The sequence below is a fragment of the Schistocerca piceifrons genome, chromosome 2, assembly GCF_021461385.2.
Source record: "Schistocerca piceifrons isolate TAMUIC-IGC-003096 chromosome 2, iqSchPice1.1, whole genome shotgun sequence".
Classification (NCBI taxonomy): Eukaryota; Metazoa; Arthropoda; class Insecta; order Orthoptera; family Acrididae; genus Schistocerca; species Schistocerca piceifrons.
This window is the reverse complement of record NC_060139.1, coordinates 928,372,293-928,392,910: the sequence shown is the minus strand read 5'-3', so window position 1 is coordinate 928,392,910 and position 20,618 is coordinate 928,372,293. Positions and strand designations below refer to the sequence as shown.

General features: G+C 41.8%; 1 protein-coding gene and 2 non-coding genes across 8 annotated transcripts in view; all 3 read left to right on the top strand.

The window, feature by feature from the left end:
• Positions 1–20,618, top strand: part of LOC124777906 (stress-activated protein kinase JNK) — a 718,838-nt gene that overhangs the window by 287,123 nt on the left and 411,097 nt on the right. The gene's annotated exons all lie outside the window — the stretch shown is intronic.
• Trnat-ugu lies at positions 3,855–3,928 on the top strand. Its single transcript has one exon. It is a non-coding gene; the product is annotated as a tRNA-Thr (tRNA).
• Positions 16,722–16,796, top strand: Trnas-cga. Its single transcript has one exon. It is a non-coding gene; the product is annotated as a tRNA-Ser (tRNA).

Here is a 20,618-nt window from a genome sequence, read left to right as displayed (position 1 = left end):
AATGCTATAAATATCAGAAACAATAATGTTTCTCTCCACTCCACTCCACTCCACTTGCACTGCAACTGAGTACTGATGAATGTTGTTTCAACAGCCTTATAAATATTGGGTGAGGTTTACAGCTCCGCCACACAAGGATGCACACCCATACACCTGAATTTCACTGGCAGCAGAGCTTCAAAGCGGCATTGTAGACATACCTTGTGGCCAACACACAATTTCAGCCTGCCACAACAGCAAGAAAGAACAGCAGTGAATTTGAGCAATGCCCATTTACACGCTTCGTAAAGAGCGTTGCAAAGCGAGCGCAAAATACTGACGGAGAAAGTCCCACGTGATTAGCCCGCAGTAGTAGCACCTACTGCGTGCACAGAGTAAGATGTCATGGCGTCGATTGCTAAAAAGGAATCACCTTTTTTGCTTTCTCTACGTCCGCTGCGTTATATAGCAGGGAACAACACTGAAAGAAGCAAACGGCCAATATTGGCGGGAAAATGGATGAGCAGATTAATGGATGAAGCTTGGCATTTTTTAGAAAATAACACATTTTAGAGAACGAATGCTACTTTAGAAACTGAGGACGACGAGGATAATTATCAGTTCGTAATAGATCTTGTAGATAAAAAATTGAAATACCAGGTCTCTGTGATAAGGAAAACAAATACTTCTTCAGAGAAGTTTTCGGCAACTCGTGAGTTCAAGTACACTCGTGAACCGAAGTCAAGAAACTACACACTCAGTACATATACATCTTGACTGGTAGCACCGCTTCCCCTTAGAGATCGAAATGACAGGTATTTCTCGGCAGTACTATGAACGCAAAGCTCTTATTTTCATTTTCATTTTCTCCACTGTTGTCTTCGGCCTACACTTTTGTAACATACTGAATATTTCCTGTAACGGTGTATCAGGTTTGGTCGTGTTGTAATCTTTACTTTTGTCGTAAAAAAAACAAAAAAAAACACAGCTTCAGCTCATATTGTTCATTTGAAACACATACTACTACTTTGTACCAAGTTGCAATAGTCTACGTGCATTCTTATCGAAATCACTGTCAGCACGTAGCGGAACCTGTGAAGTGGACAACTGGAGGCGGCGTCAGCGATTGAAAGCACACTTGTGAGTAAAAGCTTCGGCGTATGTCAGGAACATTCATATATACTCGGATGCTGCTATAGACTTAGTAGATGCTGCGAATTTCGTCGGTTCACTTCTAAAAGAACGAACATGGCTATAGGCATGGTAGAAATTAAAATGGCTGCCTAACTTTTGATTCCCAATTAACAGGCACATTTGATCGTACTAATCTTCTGCTGTCTGGACCATGGCCAGCATCGGACCTCTTCCTTTGTGGCAGGAGTTTCTGATTATTATTTAAAGAGTTGTAGGAGGCAACAGGGGAATTCTACAGACCAGAAGCCAGATGGGTCTGGTAAAATCTTGCACCTATTTCCATAAACACACATGGAAATTAGAGGTGGCATGTTACAATTAAAATATCGCATACCACACACATAGGAAATGCACAGAACTGATAGAAAGGTCTTGCTACAGGGCAAGACAAAGGGAACAGTCTGCGAAGTAAAGGAGCGTTTTGTTAACTCTTCTAGTCCTTGATTGGAGAAAGATAAATTGTAATGATTATTATCCACGAGAAAAAGTAAACTGAAGCCCAGGAAGGGGCAGTACAAAGCATTATGACGCAAGCATGGATTATCTTTGTCGCGCCTAACGTATTGGTATGCAAACCGTTGGATTTCTGATGGTTCATGAACTAAATGACCGCGATTGCATTACCCCTCATGCGAAACAGTACTAAACGGAGCTGTAAGGCGCATAGCTGTTACTCAGACCAGTCTGCAAGCACAGGCATACAAATGGCGGCCACTTGTGTGCTACTCAAAGACCTTGTAAAAAATAACTAGACTCACTGATGGCGCTGCAGTCGCGGGATAATTTGAACCTTCGCCTGGACGCCATTATAGTGGTTGTAGTCTGATGTGTTGTGTAGTACTGTTGTTTGTGAAGACCCTGATTCAACGTTGTATATTTGTTGTGGCGTACATACAGTATTTGTTACTCGTAATTCTACTGTCTGTACGTTCCAATCAAAAGAAGTACAATGGTGAAGAGTTGTGCAGCGATTAATTGTACAAATAAATTGGAGAAAGGAACGAATATTACATTTAACAGATATGTCAATATTATAAGTTGTTTCGTTTGTCAGTGCACTTGCTTAATAAATGTTTTTGTAACACAGTATTAGCATAATGTCTGTGCATCTATTTGCAGGTTTCCTTTCTCAAAACCACAGCTGTTACAAAAATGGTTACACGCTGTCAGGAGGCAAGATTTCCAACCGACAGAATACCATTTTATATGTTCTGATCATTTTGAAGAAAGTTGGCTGATCAGTAGTGTTTTCATGGTCTAGATTAGGTTGAAACTTTATAATTTGGTCGTGAGTTGCCAAAGCACTATGCCATATATAACGCACTTCTCGTCATAAAATCTAAAGCAAGGTATAGTCAGAAAATATCTATTAATATAGTGGGGAAATCTTCGAGTATTTTGACTCATTTTGCGTAGATCTATCGTAAATGAACTACGAAGTATGCTAGTGGTCCAGTACATAACTTTTAGCTACGGCAGATTCCATGTAGTACGTAAGATAAATTCATAAACAGTGACTAGTTGCTGTTTGTTCATAAATTATAAAGTATATTGTAGTGACGTATTTAAATGAGGCATTATGTTTGTGACCTAAGTCAAGGGAAGGCATTTTATAACCAAAAGCGATGTATAAACATTCGAACTCCGCGCGTCAGTTTACCACTCTAATGGCCGCCGCCCAGCTATTCAATTTGTCCGCTCTTTACAGTCGACCACTCGTGCTGTTTTGGGGGCCTGGTGCTACTGAACTCCATGGGCCTATTCCAACAAATAACTGCCAGCAACTGAAGACGAGAGGGTGTCTCCCGTCAGTTTTTTTACTGCGAGTATCGCAACCCAGTAAGCGTCCGGCGACAGAGAGAGAGGAGCCCGTAGCCAACCTAACTAGTGATGGTTTTGTTCTGGCCTGGAAGGCCTGGTCTCACGGTTCCGAAGTTGATTCCCTGGAGTGGCGGCAAGTCGTCGACAGAGGAGGGACACGCCGCGAAGTAGTCGTGATCTGGAATTCAGACCCAACTACTCGAACAGCAATTGTGGTTGTTCGCCATATTGCAAATTTCTAGGAAGATTTAAATCAAAGCTCCGAAAATTTCTCCGCCCCCATGAGACAACATTGCTCTGGTTAGGCAAGCCTACCGTGATATCTGACTGCGGGGGAGAAATAGTGTGATTTAACTGACAATTAATTTAATCGAATTTGTGAATATTAGTCGGATGAACCTTTGTGATTTATCAAACGATTCGTAAATTTTCGTATATTTTGAATCCACCGTCAGAAAAGTAAAATGTGTTTCGTCTCTCTTTGCGAGAAAAGCTGGACAGGGTGGCAGGCGTTCCTATTGCACACGGTGTGGTAGGTTAGAGAGAAGTCTCTGCTCAACAACTAGCTTTCATATACGAAGACAGCAACTTGTTCTCGAAAGAACAGTTACTGTTGATGACCGTGCAGCTTTTCCCTGGAATAAATGATGACTAACTGAAAACCTCAGCTGCCGACAGGTGTTGTTGGTATATACAGACCTTCGTCTGTGCGAATGCGCACAGGTTGCACAAACTCTTACGGGAATTGCCAAAGCTTGCGCGAGTAGTACAATACATATATAGAATTGTGGACTGTTGGGAATGTGAGTCTCACGGGAAGCGTGCAAGGGATAAGTCCCTGCAGTCGCGCTATTCATCTGTCCTCGGTGGCTCAGATGGATAGAGCGTCTGCCATGTAAGCAGGAGATCCCGGGTTCGAGTCCCGGTCGGGGCACACATTTTCAGCTGTCCACATCGAGGTATATCAACAACACCTGTCGGCAGCTGAGGTTTTCAGTTAGTCATCATTTAACTAGCTTTCAGTTCGGTGCAACATGAAGCCGGAAGGTGGGGCTAACGAGTTCAGGCAGTCTGCGCAAGTGCGCGGAGTCTTGTTTCAAAGTGCTTGTGAATGGACACTTAAGAACACACTCCAAAGAGGGTGCGTTCCGTGTTTAGTGTACGCCAGTTTCCTGCGCAAGCTGCTATAAAGTAGCACACTAAGAAACGCGTGGCACGCGCTCGGCTAATGCAGTTCGTTTGCCGAGCAGCCAAATCCCGGCCTCTGCTACTCAGACCGCAGCCCCTTCAGCCACGTGCCGCGTCGAGTTGTAATTCCGCCAAGCTGCAGCCGTTATCCCCGGTATAAGCGACCGCGTCCTTTGAGCGCCTGCGTTCCGCTGCGGCGTTCAGAACGGGAATTCTCGCCGGCCGCGGACCGCCGCCTTTGAAGCCGCTTGCTTGTCTGTGTCCGGGCTGGATGCAGATGTGATGTGTAGACGCAGAGGAGCAGCGGGCGATGGCTGCAGAGGAGCAGAAAGGCGCGCCCTCGCCACAAAGGGCTGACGACAGCGCGAGGGGTGCGGCCTTTGCGCCACGGTCGCCCGGCACGTGCTAATTGCGCACAACTATTCGACGCTGACGTCTCCGCTGAACCCGCGCTGCCTGCGGACGCCTCCGTCAGCGGCGGCGGGTTTTCTCAAATGTGTGCACGTCTATTCTTAAACTCTTAACGCTGTGCGATGCAGTCTTCATTGCTATCCTAGGATCTGCAGCCAGTGTCTGGGCGCACAAACTGCGATACAGTCGATATTTCAATCAGAAGGCGTAAACAGGGCAGCGTGTTGCTGTGGCTCACAGGAGCCTTTGGGACAAAATCGGTGGAGGCACCATTACTCACACTAGCCTACGCACAATAGATACTACTGTCAGATAAAAGAAACGGGAACCAAGCTAGAACTAATGTTATGGGAAGTCCATCAGTGGCAAAGAGACATGGACACTATCACAACAGATTGAAGACTACAGGATATATTTCAAAAAATCAGGGAGAGGATACTAATGTGCCTTGTAAACCCATCTAGCTGTATATTTTTTTTTTTGAAAAAACTATGTCTGTTGCACGTGAAAAGAAGTGAATACAAAATCTAAGGAGCCAGTCCCGTGGAAAGTACCCAGTAAAATCATTTTTATTGATAAACAAGGAACAAAAAATTCATAGTGATAACAAGATTAAGAAAATAGAAAATTTCATACAAAAGCTACTTCGTAAAGTATCCGTCCGCCATACGAATATGAGTAAAATTCATGCTCAGGGACGAAACTTTAATGCTGACCCACGGCACACACTAGGGCCAGCCAGCCCAAGCACAGTCTGCCACCTATTGTTTTGAGAGGCTCCGGGATAGTGCAGTTCTCAAAACTGGCCGTAAGGCTAGTGGGACAATCCAGACTGAAAAAACCCTTACAAGATTGCTAAAGTAGTCGGTAGACCTAGGTCGACGTTACAGCCGATAATAAACCGCTCTTGCTTAACCGAACATTGAGAAACGAACCACGGACCGACGCCCTCGCTTATTGACCGATGCAGAAGTGATGGAAATCAAAGTTGTCTGAGGAGTAAAAGAGTCGAGAGGCAAGCAGGTATATGCCAACACAGTAAGAAATACCTGCAAACATGTACGGTTATAGGTAACTCGCAAGAAATTTTGCGCCAGTGAAGAGTATCCGAAGAAACGTTTTGATTTTGTCCAGAAACATAGATTCAAGAAGGTACACTTCAATAATGGAGTTATATTTTCTGATTAAAGTAAAAGTAACATATGTGTCGTGTACAATACTGATACAACTCAACACGCCTCCTCAGAGCCCAGATATTAATCTTGATGAACACCTTTGGAAAGTGCTGGAAGAGAACGTCAGAGAAAGACAAACTTTAACAAGAAGGACTTAAAATATGCTGTTCAAGAAGAATGGGACAAAATCCCGTCCTCTGTGACAGCAGACGTTTGCAAGCAGTAATGACTACAAAGTGATGCCCAATGAATATAAAGTTTTGTTATTTAAACTGTGTCTTCAGTCTTTAAATGTGAAAAATAGGAGTGGACGGATTACTTTATGTAGTAGCTTTTGTATGAAATTTTCTATTTTGTTAACCTTGTTGTTGCTGTGAATGTATTTTGTTCTTTGTTTTTTAATAAAAATAAAATATGGACGTACTTTCTACAGCATTGGCTCTTCAGATTTTGTATTCGCTTCTTTTCTAGTGCCACAGACTGACATTTTTGAAAAATATACAGCTAGACGAACACTGTTTGGATTCACTGTGGAGCCATGCCGGGCCATGGTCCATAAAGTTAATATTTAAGTGCGATAGAGAAACGTCCGACAAATGTGAAATCATGTGGCGACGTTGGTACACCAGACCATATCGAACTAGATGTGTGGACTCAAATAACAGCCATGTGTACACTAACAACAAGTGACACCGTTAGAGACAAAGAAAAATGGCACCTGCTCAATGAAGTAATAAGTAAGGTATCCGCGAGGGAACTGAGGAAAATTTTCGCTGACACTGGAATGAATCTATACAGCGAGAACGGCCAGCACCAGTGGATACGTGGCCAACAACGTGGCAGCTATAGCAGAACCAGTAGAGCGAATAACAACTTGTCTATGACCTGCGTAGGTCTACTATCAAAAGTCAGATGGCAGGGGTGGTGTGATAGATCGGTTAAGACCTACTGAATGAATCAGACAGGATTTCAGACGACAGCGTTAGCTGTGGTCCCATCTCAGGACCGACAAGCGGTGGGCTTGGGATTGTTTGGGGATGGTATGGGTTTCCTAGAGCTCCGGATCTAGCAATTTAACATGTTGTCCCCAGCAATCAATCGCAAAGACGTAAGTAGTGTTAGAGAACAGGTCATACACGTAGAATTCCGCAACAGATTTGTTTCGATTTCCATTTTGACGATTAACACCTCTCGCTTGTCTCTGGTTATTTTGTTTTGCAGTATTATCTATTAGTATATTTTCTGTGATTTGGACTTCTCTAAAGTCCTCAGTTTCCCTAAATCGATTTGGTTGGTTTTTTGTTGCGCAAGTAGTCAACTTATTTTTGTAGTTCGAGGATTTGTTCTTTGGCTTTTTCCAGGGTCACGACTAGGAGAGCCGTATCATCCGCAAAGGCTAGGCAATTGACTTGGATGTCTTTGTTTTTTGTTCCCAGTCGGATTGCACTATGGATGTTCGTGTTCCACTGTCTGACTACTTTTCCTAGGGCGCAGTTAAATAGCAGTGGGGAGAGACCATCTCCTTACACACGATTTTATATCAAAAAGGCAGAGAGTTCTCCCATGAATTTGACTTTGGAGTGTGTGTTCGTATGGGTTTCTCTGAATGGGTTTGTGGTGTTGCTGTCTAGGTTTTAATTCGTTTTGTATAGAGACCAAAGATCTTGTACGTTACATGAGTCTATGGCATTTTTGTTGACATTTTTCCAAAGTTGAGCTTTGATTTGATTTTCTCGCGAGGCCTTATAGGTTTTGAGATGAGAAATGACCGAACTGTAATTCCTCAGTGGAGTGTGGTTCAGAGTAAGGGTTGGTTGTTGTTGAGGTCTTAAAGTCCATTTTTTTTCCATGGGGTCATCATACTCGAGAAGGCTTCTGAAATGTTCTGCTACTATTTTGCATTTATCCCTGTTGTTGTGGGAAATATTTCCGTTTTTGTCTTGGAGCTGAAGTCAATGGGCAGTATCTGTTTATTTTTTGTTTAAAAGTCTTACTAAAGAACAGTCAATGGGCAGTATCTGTTTATTTTTTGTTTAAAAGTCTTACTAAAGATCCTTGTGTTGTTTTTGATGAAGTCTTCGTTGATTTGGAAGAGGAGTTGGTCTTCTTGGGATTTTTTAAATATTTTTTCTCACTAATTTTCGTACATTTAAAGAGTTTCGTCTGTTATGTCCTTTTTCTATGATGGCCACTTTTGCCACGCTTTTCTTCTTACTTCAAGGTGTCTGTCACAGTCTCCTATCCACTAGACATTTTTTGGCTTTATGGAAGCTAATTGTTCAGCTATTAGGCATTCTTTTATTTGATCCCAGTTTTCGTTTTGCATATCTTCAGTTGCGAGGGGAAACTCCGTGGATTTCATCTTTTCTAGATTGTATTTTCTTCTTTCAGGGTGGTTGTTTCCATTTTTTTGTTTTGGGGATGATTCTATTTTAGAAAATTAGTGATTGGAATCTAGGTTGGCTCCTCTGAGGACTTTGGCATTTTGTATTTCTTTATGGAACTTCGGTTTGGTTGTCACGTGATAGAACTGGAATTCACATAGGTGTGGGTTTGGTGAGTTCGAGGTAGCTTTTTAAAGGCTGTGGATTTCAGGATCATGTTGCTTGCACGGCATAATTCTACCAGTCTGATGCCATTTTGGTTAGTTCTGTTATGTGCCGTGTAGTTTCAATCAATTTTTGTTGTACGAGGGTAAGTCAATTATTATCCACAAATTAATTATACAATTTTATTGTAATTAAAAAAGGAACTTACAAGGACATCACTTTTCGACATAGTCTCCTTGCGTTTCATCGCACTTGGTCCATCGTGTACAAGCTTTCTGGTGCTCTCGGAAAAGAAGGTTCTCGGTTGAACTGCGAGCCAGGAATGCACTGCTTCTTTCAGTGCTTAGTCCAAGGCAAATTGACGGCACCTTAATACCTGTTTGAGTGGACCAAACAAGTGATTGTCAGAAGGGGCAAATCGGGACTGTATGGAGGATGATACAGTACTTCAAATTTGAGTTTCTGGAGCGTTTCAGCAGTGTGGGCAGCAGTATGCGGACGGACATTGTCGTGCAACAACACAACACCTTTTGACAGCAATTCTCGGCGTTTGCTTCGAATTGCAGGCTTCCGAACACAAAAAAACGTATCGCTGAACGTTGCTCTTCTTTGGTGCAAATAGACAGCGGAGCAGCCATGATTAACAGCACGGCAGCGATAATGAAAGTACCCTAGGTACTTTAAAGATTGCGGAGATATAACAATAAATAAACAAAGTATGCGTCATCAACGTAAAACGACAGTACTACCAAAATTAAACAAAAATATAACTGAATTGCGGATAGTTATTGACTTACACTCGTATTTCTTCTACTTCCCTATCTGGACATTGAAGCCAGTCATTAGTAGATATTGGTGCACTGGAAATTTTTGTATATCATCGAGTTGGTTACAGAAAGTTCCACCTTTTCTTTGTCCTTTCTATTGTCTTCGTATATGGGAGCATGCGCATTCATGTTGTTAGCACATTTGAAGATAAGTGTGAAGAGTCTTTCAGTTTGCGATTCAAAATTGGAAATAGAGTCCAAAATATTTTTGTGTTTTATGAAAGCAGTTCCAGGGTGTGGATTGCTTTTCATAATTTTTTTGCTCACCTTTCCTTTGTGTATTCTGAAGCTTCCAGAATCAACGTTGTTATCATTCATTAATCTGGTTTCTTGTAGGGCCTTTATGAAAATTTTGTGGTTCTTGCGTCTGTAAGATGTTTTAATTTTCCAGTTTTTAGACAAGAATTTACATTGAAAGTAGCTAGGTAACTTGGTTTTCTATACTTCATCTTGCTGGAGGTTCCAAGGCGCTCCGAATCATCCTTGTATAACGCTACAGACTCCGCAGAACCCGATTGTCTGGTTGCGCACTTTGGTGCGGTGGATTGTCCATGTGGGATAATTTGACATCACACACTTCAATGGCAGGTAATATTATGTTTGGAATGGCTCTTATTGTGAGGGCCACTGGTTTACAACCACTGTTGTTAGCCCGGAGGTTGTTCTCATTCGCATCTAACCTGGGGAGCACTCGCGGACCAAAGGCCGTCCAATCTGGAGACAGCCGCCTTTGGATTTTGGATCCTGTGTTGGCCTGCGGGTGATATTTTCTATTTCCCACCTACCCTACGTATCTGCAAAGCCTTCCCCTGTCCGCCACGTGGGGACGCGTCCAATAGGGGAACAGAACCGCCCCCTACCCCCCTCCCCCGCCCCCCGTGCTCCTATTTTTATGTTATATTTAATTTCACCAATTATTGAAAATACTTAGACTACATTACAAATATTGAAGCGAATGTTTAATCACAGTTGTTAAATTATCGTGTACATACGTGGAACTACGACTGACATTAGATTCCAAGTAACGGGTATCGAGCGTGTAATCAATAATAAATAAATCTACGATCGTGCAGGGATGAAATTACTGGAAAAATGAGGGAAATCTCAGATAACTCTGAGAGATTAGAGTCGAAGTTTAACAGTTTGTTGACGGAAATAAATGTTCTGAGTACTCATTTTGCTACAGATCACAATGAGATGCGGCTTCGGAAATAATCGGTAGCAGAGTAGCGTAACGAAAAGATAATGAAGAGCGTTGAATTGTAAAGGTTTTTCCTCGGCTGCGGCTATCTACGGTGCGCTCACCGGCCTCCGGTATCTTCGGTATTTCCCTCTGGTTCCCGGGTTCCAGGCCTGTTTCCCATTCCCTGATTGTGAGAGCGAAGGAGTGTAACGTGTGCGTGAAAATTTTGTTACCTAGCTGTGAATTCGTAGATCAGACAAAAACAAGAGGGTTTTTTTCTTTTTCTTTTTTTAAATTTCGTACTGTATAAATATGGTTCCACATTTTCACACACACATTTTTTGTTGATCAACATTTAATGAATATTCCGACTTCAGTTCAAGAGCTTACCCAGGATCTGAGCTTGTGGAAAGGGGTGGTGCGGGGAGGGGGTTTGTCAGCTCGTGTTAGTTTCGCTGTGAATGGCGTAGTAGTGCTGAGATTTTACATCACGGCAAATAGGTCTGGATACACTTTCTTCCTGTCAGTAGCCATCATGTTCCATATTCCTTCAATGTGATCCTGAATTGATGCGTCGGTCTGTGTGTGTGGCGTGGCAGGAAGCGAGTTCGGTTTCGGAAGATTTTTTTTTTTTTTTTCCTGGGAGGGAGGGGGGAAGGACACTCCTTCCCACCACCCCCACAAAATCCGCAGAGTATCCACACGCTTCGGTTATTTTTTACTCATTACAGTGGGAAGTAATACTATTTTTTATCGATTACCGTGGGAAGTAATACTTTGCACGCAATGTTACGCGTCAGGTCAAGAATGACCATAGTATGTAGAGCGCCGTTTGAAGTCTACTGGTTTTACATTCCACTGCCAATGTGTGAAGTATATTCATGCGAGAGGTACGCATCTACTTGAGATTATCGCACAGTGGCACGAAATAATGACGGATGATGCTAGTGAGGAAATTTTCAGGGGCAACAAGAGATCCTAACTTACAGAATTGTTAATAAAGCTGTAAATGCTAGCTGTGCTTGGAACAATCACCAGTAAGTGACGTGGCAACTGAAAAGTCGTTTACTATCATAAAAATTAGTGGACTTGATATCACATAAAGTAAAAATTCGTTCTTCAGAATTTAGAATTTCAAGCTGTAAAGACCTAGAAACCTTAGCGAAACCTTGCGATGAAAGAAAGTCATTTCGATTTAGTAGTCCCCCGTTCGACAGAATTTTATCGTGGTTTAAGGTGTTCGTGAATGCTTTCTTGAGGTCTTGCTTAAGTGAGGGGGAGGGAGGTTGACGGAACACTAGTTTCTCTGAACGCCGAGACTTTAGTTAGCTTCTTTTTCTTATTTGAGTTTATTCATTATTGTTTCACAGCTGAAAGACGTAAATGTAAACAGCCTTTCCTAACCATCACTTGTCATAACATGAATTTTAATATAAGTAATTGACGGTAATCGGATAATTGTTCTGAAATCATTGCCTGATAGTCCAAGATACGTAGTTTCCGAACTTTGCACATAACTGATTTTGTCGGAGAGACTTGCATATTAAATTTAAGTGCTTGCTTAATATAATAGTAATCGATCCTTGATTGCAGTTATCTGTTTGTAATTTCAGAAGCTAATCTGAGATCTGAATTTGTCTAGATTGATAAGTCTTTTTTCGTCTGGGCTGACGTAATCATTGCCTGACCATGCCAGCGCAAACATGAATCGCCCTAGGAAAGTCTATGTTCTATAATATACGTAACACTCATTATCTTTAACCTAACTCCTCCTTGCAGCAGTTAGATTCGCGTTTTCAAAGAAAGCATGGCATCTATTTGAGCAGTAGCTGGTATTATAACTATACACATACAAGATCCTTTACGACTTCTACAGAAAATGGACGCCAGTCACTCCATCCGAAGGATGTGAAAGGACTGCAGTAGCAACGAAATAATCTCAAATTAAAAATCTTTGCGTTTATCGGCAACAGTTGGATAGTAATTACCGACAGTTAACGAGTCACTGTATACACAGCGTGAACCAGAACTCCACCGTCAAACTTTCCGAGGCGGTAGTGTGAAAAAAAAAAGTTCATTAAAAGTGGGCTCTAAAGTGCATACCTTAAAAGAGCTATGACCATTTGTTCTCTACAGTACTGTGAAACATGATCTTCCACTGAACTGAACATAGCTGTTAAGTTATCCAAGTTAGAGCCCATATTCATTTGACATTTTTGCTTCGAGTGATCGTTTCTCCCTGACTACTGGCGAGTACTTCTGGGACACTCTGTTTATATATTCATGTAACGATTGCTTCATAAGTGCTCGAAGCTCGTTAAGGTTTCGAATAAACAAGACAAAACAGTCAGTGGTTGCGTTTTCCTAAAAACCAAACCCAGAAAGTGAGATAACTATCGAGAAAAAGTTACGAAGTTTATGTGACAACTTCTGTTGTGTGCTTGAACCTGTCCGTAACATCGCTTTGTCCCATATTTCCCACGTTGTTTCGCATCAGAAACTTAACAAGCCCTCATGAGACTGCGAGAACCGATATTGTTTTGTTATGTTAATCAAATCTCCAGAGCGTTGATACATGGTGTTTTGTGTACAGATGTTTAGTCGGAGTTGTTTTTTTATCTGTTTCGAAGTAAGTCCATTCGTTTCGGTCCCCCACTCATCCTCTTCTCTCCTTATAGCACATTTAAGAATTACATGAAATTGTGTTACGAGAGGCATCTTCCGCAGTTTGCCGTTTGATGGCCAGGTAACGTCTCAATCGTAATGGAAAACTCTGAGCATCTAAGAGACATTAAGACCTGACTCTGAAATATGCCCCTCCGTCTCTGTGCGAACTACCAGGGAGAGTGTTACTGTGTGCCATACAAACTAACTTCTGCCGCGTCTGAAAATTGTTGTAATAGGTGACCTACAAGACGTTCACCTTTTGAGTATTTTCCTTTACAACCTGAACTGCTACATAACTACCACACATAAAATGGCCTTACTTTCACTTTTTCTGACTCTTATAATTTGATTGAAGAATACTTACACATACTGAGGGGGCTTCCCCATATGCTGCTGAGATTGAACTTCTGTTGAGGATTTCGCATTACGAAGATCTTACAACGAAATTTATCCGGATAAATTAAGTACCAAAGTTTGTGTATTTTAAGACGTGTGCCACATGTCCGCGAGAATTTCTCCTGTGTTCTACGATACTCTCTTCGAAAAAGTGTTTTTAATCTTCGTAAATCACCGACGTCGAAGAACAATTCATTGCATTTATACTGCGGAATTGAGCAAAATTTCACACTGCACTGGTTGGCATCGCGATTTTTTTTCCTGTGGGTAGTGCGCCGTTTTCTAAAGTTCTTCGGCCACCGCGCTAATATGATATACAGCGCGACATGACCTATTTTCACGAAATATCTGAAAAGGCGATGAGACAAAAAGTCAGATATGCACTGAAGACAGGCCAGCAACTAGTTGCGCGCTCTTGGATACACATGTAGTCCAGTTCACGTTAAGCATTTGTAACTTTTTAGTTTGGTTTCAGATCAGATTTCCGTAACTTCATTCGTTCAGACTTAACGCAGTAAGCAAGTTTTAAGATCTGTAGTGAGTAGTGTACTGAATTATCTCACCGTTAACGCTTTTCCTTTTCAGCAATTTTCTCTTTGCTGTACGTTGTTCTGCGTTGACAAACTCAGTGATGTAGAAGCTGTGGATCTCATTCATTATGATTACAGTAATAATAGTACAGCTTTATCCGAGGAAAGCTCGGCCTCTCACAGTGCCTGTGGGCACATCGCCGTAATGTCACGCAGATGTGGTCGCCATTGCTATTTGCTGGCCGTGTGCCGGTGGCTAATGAACTGATTCATTATGAGCGCCTGTGTGGGGCCAGCGATGCGGCAAGCGGCAGCAGGTCAACTGGAAGACAGCGGCGTAACGTGGGCGTCGTGTGTTAGCGCCGCGCTTCACTGGAAACATACCTGCCGCCTTCCTGTCCCGTCCCGTCTCGTTTTATCACCAGTGTGCTCGCGCTTCCTGCATTTGTGCGCTCAGGCACTGGACTGACGTTAACGACAGTGCTACACTTCCTACTCTCCTCTCACCAGACTATTCAGCCTTTCACATCATACGTTTTCTACAGTTGTATGTGTCCTCGCAGTTTCGCTGACGAAAATCAACTTTCTTAAAAAGGTCGAAGTTGTAAAAGAGCACGTATAGCTGACGAGGTTCACACTTGCCTTGCACATATGGGACTGTGATTTGGAGACCGCGACAGTTTGGTACAAATTAAAACATTTATCTGTTTCAGTCATTTGTATTTTGTTGCACGATGTGTTTCGAGCATTTACATCCACATCTTCAGGTAGCTAAGTGGTTTGCAATAAAACTTATTGTTTTCCCGTGTATGTGCCAAACAGTGATGCAGATGTAAATGTATAATTACCCTCAGTCTTCTATTTGCTGGAACATCTCCGAAACGAAGGTTAGGACAGATAACTGGCTACATTTAGAAATTGAAATTCTAATGTAATTCACTTGTCAACCTAAAGATCCCGGTGTAAAGCGTCTGAATGCTACATGCAAGAAAATAAGTAACTGACACAGATAATTGTATTAAGTTGTAGAAACGACTCAGTCATTCAACATTCTAGTACTGCGAAACGCTTTAGATATGCACAAGACATATTGCAAGTCACGTCTCCCTTTGGTGTTCGCGATGATTATTGGAATTAATATATCATACAAACAAATTAGACACTTTTAATGAAACAGTGAAAGACGGCGGAATTTGACTACTTTTTAAAATTTTTGTAAAAACGTCTACCCCAATTTGTGACAGGAATTCGATAATTTTCTTATCTTTCTTCAGAAATCCATTTTTGTGCGAGAACTGACTTGAAAATAGTTTGATACTGTAGTATAATGGAACCGTGCCTGGCGTTACACATTTTATTACAAAAAACATTACTGGACAACCTTTGTCGTAAATATCGTCATAGACAAAATTATAGTATAGGGCGGACAACACTTCAGAGAAGGGCAGACAAGCGTGGTGTATGCAGTCTTTTTAGTAGATCTGTTGCATATTGTAAGTGTTCTGCCAGTAAAACTCAACGTTTGGTTTGCTTTCCCCAAAACATTATTCATGTGATCGTTCGAGTTTAAGTTGTTCGTAATTATAATCCTTAGGTATTTGGTTGACAGTTTTTAGATTCGTGTGATGTAGAATGGAAACGAAAATTAACAGATTTCTTGTATTGGTCTTGTGGATGATCTCACACTTTTCATTATTTAGAGTCAATTGCCACTTTTCCTACCATACAGAGATCTCCTCTACATCATTTTGCAGTTGGGTTTGTTCATTTGAGGATTTAATAACAGTAGATGATAGCGTCATCAGGAAACAATCTGAGAGGGCTGCTTATCTAGTCTCCTAAATCGTACATGTAGATCAGGCACAGTAGAGGGTCTATAAATGTCCCTTGGGGAACGCCGAATATAACTTCTGTTTTACTCCATCATTTACCGTCCAGTACTACAAACTATGACCTTTCTGGTAGGAACTCATGAATCCATTCCACAACTAGTCAGTTGAGACACTCCAAAGGCAAGCAATTTGACTAGAAGTCTCTTGTGAGGAACAGTATCAAAAGCCTTCTGGAAATCTAAAAATATGGAATTAATTTGATTTCTCCTGTCGACAGTACTCACTGCTTCGTTAGAATTAAGAATCAGTGGTATTTCACAAGAACTATATTTTCTGAATCCACGTTGGCTGTTTGTCAGTAAATCGGTTTCTTCGAGGTAATTCGACCACAGTATATGTTCCATAATTATACTGCAGATCTACATTAGTGATATGGGTCTATTATTCAACGGATTACTACTATTTCCTTCCTTGGACATTGGTGTGGCTTGTCCAACTTTCCAGTCTTCAGGTAGCGATCTTTCGACGAGCGAGCGTTGGTATATGATTGCTAGTGTAGTGCTATTTTATCAGTATAATCTAAAAGGGACCTGACTGGTATATCGTCTTGAACGGGGGCTTTGGCTTTATTATGTGGTTTAACCTGTTACGCTACATCGAGGATATCCAAGATACCATGTTAGCAGTTGTTCTCTATTCGAATTGTGGAATATTTACTTCGTCTTCGGTGGTAAAGAAATTTCGTACAACTTTAGCGTTCTCTTAAATCTGGCACTGTTTTCGTTGCTTCTGCAACAGTGTTATGTTCGGATGTGTGTACCATGGGGAATCAGTACCACCTTTTATTAGTTTATTTGGTACATATGGCTCTCAGTTGTCGTCGATACGGCAGGAGAGCTTCTGTAAAGTTTGGAAGGTAGGAGACGAGATACTGGCAGAAGTAAAGCTGTGAGGACGGGGCGTGAGTCGTGCTTGGGTAGCTCAGTTGGTAGAGCACTTGCCCACGAAAGGCAAAGGTCCCGAGTTCGAGTCTCGGCCCGGCACACAGTTTTAATCTGTCAGGAAGTTCGATGTAGGGAGGGACACTTGGCTCTTTGTAATAAGATGGAGATAAGCAACATACCTCCAATGGAGCTTTCCCAGGAAGGTAATACGGGATTCGCGCATCATTCCCAGCAATCATTCTAGTCTGGGATTGGCTTTAATATGATCTAAGCCGCTGCATTAACGGACATTCGCTGTACATATCGGCACTATCAGTTGAAAGATGTGTGATTATTGGGCGACCGCTTAAAAGCGCCAGTGCCGGTAATGTGTAGGGTGTATAGAAATGATTTGACCTACTGGAAGCTTTTGCATTATCATTGACCCAGAATTATTTGAGGGTAAGTGATTTAAGTGACCTGATTGATTCGAAAATACCGCGCGGATTGGTTACTGATTCATTTGCTCAGCAAAGTAGCGTGGCAGATTTATCTGGCTGGAAAGCTCCTAGAGTGTCTTAGCGGAAGGCGCATAGAAATCCGAATCCTACCCATCAGTGAGAACTGTTTATCAACTGGATACTCACACATCTACTAAATAAGGAGTATGAGGACAACTTTGAAACGGAACATTATGTGTTTCATGGTTTCGATCGCGAAGAGAACGAGACTGTATATTACGGAAATGTGGCTTGTTCTGTGTAAATATTAACATCGATAATTTCCGCTGTAATGTACTCTTTGGAACGTAAGTGGCGTAAAGTGTGTACCTGGAAACACGAATGTGTGTACCTGGAAACATGAATGTACGTACAGTACATATTACCTGTTGCGACTTTCTTCTTCATGTTAGAGTTATCGTCCGTAGACGGTAAGGTTATTAAAATTTCAATAGTGTGTGTCAGATTGATTCTTAAAGTGGTGGATGGGGGTGGGGGGGAGGGGGTGGGAGGGTTTAAAGAGAGTGATCTACTGTATCTTGGCGTCGCTCTTTTCGCCGGAATAATTCAGGGTGATCATATGGCACGGCATTTTATCCGCACAAACCATTTAACGAGCCAGTGCACGTGGAGAGACCTTTTCCTTCGCCCAACATAATTGCATGACTATTGTTCGCGTATACTTATTTTTTACTCGATTGTAGTTGTAGAGTCGTAGATTCGTCCTCAATACATTGTGGTCAACACTCATTGTATGTTTCTTGCTGATGCAATCGCATTCCAATTCTCTCTCTTCACGCCCCGATAGAAGACTTAGAAGATTTACTGAACTCCAGTGGAATGGCAGCAGTGTCACACAGAACTCAGATAACACGTAAAAGACGCAGTAATGCACTGGAATTCTACTTATGGCATTGCCAGTTGTCCATCGCGTGAACTGTTTATTGTCCATCGCGTGAACTGTTTAGATTACTTGGCGTGTGTATTCGAAACCGCCGTTCGGCAGGTTTCGCTGTCAACACTTTCGCGCTCACTTCATCTGTAGAATCTCTCGTATCGCTTTAAAAAAAATCGGAAGAATTCACGAACATTTCGAGTTGATTTAATTAATTGTATATCTACTGTAATTTGTTTTCCTCGGTAGTCTTGTACTCCTTAAATTGTTACCATCCATATATTCTCTTGTCAGTTTAAAATTTATCCTCTATTCCTCCGTCTCAGTTGCAAATTTATTTTATAATATCACTAGTTTCGATCAGAGTGGATTATCTGCAAACATATGTAGTTGCGTAAGCAATCCGTCGTATCCATATGGAGCTGGACATCAGAGTATTGTCAGTAATGTAGTTCCATATGGATATGATGGGTTGCTGACGCAAGTATGTGATTTCGAAGACAATCCATTTTGATCCAAACTAGTCACGTCATAAAAATAGGTTTGCAACTGAAGCGGCGAAATAAACAATAAAGTTTAAATATGGACACAGTAGCGGAATCTCTCGAGACAAATATGTCGGCAGTAGTAATTACGTATATTTTTTTGCCCTTCGCGTACCCATGAAGTTACATCACTATCGCAAGCATTGCGTTAACATCAAAGTGCTTGTGAAAATGAGAACTCTGCCTAGCGGGAGGCACCAGGCTCTTCTGTCGTCGTTGGAACGCTCAGTGTTCTGTTCTAGATCTTTTGAACTTCAAGACAAAACGACGCACTTCGACCGTCTTGCTTTTTCAGCGGCACTTGACCTGTATACGCACCGCCAACTCCTTTGAGTTAGGAACTTCAAAAACGTGCGCAGTTAAGTTTAGATTTCAAAACGTGGGAAAAAAGGGCAGAGAGACAATGAATTTTTGGTGCTCCGTGAAAAGAGATCAATACGGGGAGAAAGCACTGAGGTAAAACTAAATTTTAATCACTACATAGACCTACTATTAATTGGTGTGGGGCCTGTAGCCACTCCAATAATTTTCCTCTTTCAGTGTAGAGACAGCCCTTACAGGTAATCTCCTCTGCCATTCTGGAATGTGCAGATCTTCGTATATTAAAAGCGGAAGTATGAAAACTCACAAGAGCCTACGTTATTGTTGTCACCCTCTTCCTTTTAGTTTACAGCATTTGTAATAAGGCAAGTAGGAGTGTGAGCGTACAGCATATCCTTTTCTATTGCTGATGTTGTACAGAATGCTACTTCGTAGATCATTTTACTTGTCATTGTCCTGTTAATAGTTCAGCTCTCAACCGTAAATGACTCGTGAATGGAGTAAGCAGGTCGAAAGGTAACTTTTCTTGAGGCGCCACTCGTATCGTCATCATGGTAGTATCACAGGTTTAGCTCCTTCTTTTCACTATGCTTTCAGAACTCAGTTATACTACTTTTTGAACAGCATCTTAATTGTAACTGTAGAAGCTTATTGCTCATTAAATGATTTATACGTTCCCTTTGTACTCCGTTGGACAGCATTTCTCGTTTCCTCGTCACCTCTCTCTCTCTTTTTCTTCAAGCGAAACAACTGCTTATAGGAATACCAACATCAGCTGATGAGTGGTGATGTTGAGTGGAATTGTTTATTAGTAAGACGAAAAAATATTGTCATACCTGCCAAAAATGTAAAAAGAAATTTTCGAAACTTAATATTTCCGGCATCGGACCATGATCTACCACCAATCGATGTTTCTCTCTTTTTCTGTGGATAAGCATTGGCATCATTACAAAACACACGACTTTGGCAGTGGAATGCTTTTTTTTTCCCTCGCTCTTCATTCTTTTCGCTTTGATCTAAACGATTGACTTAGTTTTAGCAGTAATCTAAAACCTTAGTACATCATCAGATTTTATCCGGCCATCGTAATTCCTACGCTTTCTTGAAATCATTTCAGGCAATATGACAGGATGGTTGCTTAAATACTAAGATGACCGTTCTTCTCCTCCATCCTTGCCCAGTCAGAGTTTGTGCTACATCTGTAATGACAAGAGACGGTGCAGAAGCTCCACCAAAGGCCTCCTTGATCGTCGAACATACGGTTGCACGATGTTGTAGACCCCATTAAGGTAAGCAGACATGAAGGGGAAGCAGACCAGTAGGTAAGCCTGTTCAGTACCTCGCGTACAAGGCTCTTAGTTTAATGCCGGCTTAAGAACAGCATGTCCGTCGCGATTCAGTTACCAACATCCACCGTTTGCGCAGTACAGAATTTCAGACATCGACCATATAATGTCCCAGACCCATTGTGTGCGCAGCCGTGGAATACTAGTAACGGTCATTTTATATCCTTCATCAGCTTTCGACGTCTTCTGTAAACAGTACGGTGATCTAGATGTCCACTGCAGTGATTACTAGTGGCTGTTGGGCACTGATACTTCGTGCTGCAGAGGATTCGTAAATGTAGAGGTTATTTTAAAACTAAGTTACAGAGAAGTTAATAGCGCACTACTCTGTTGGGG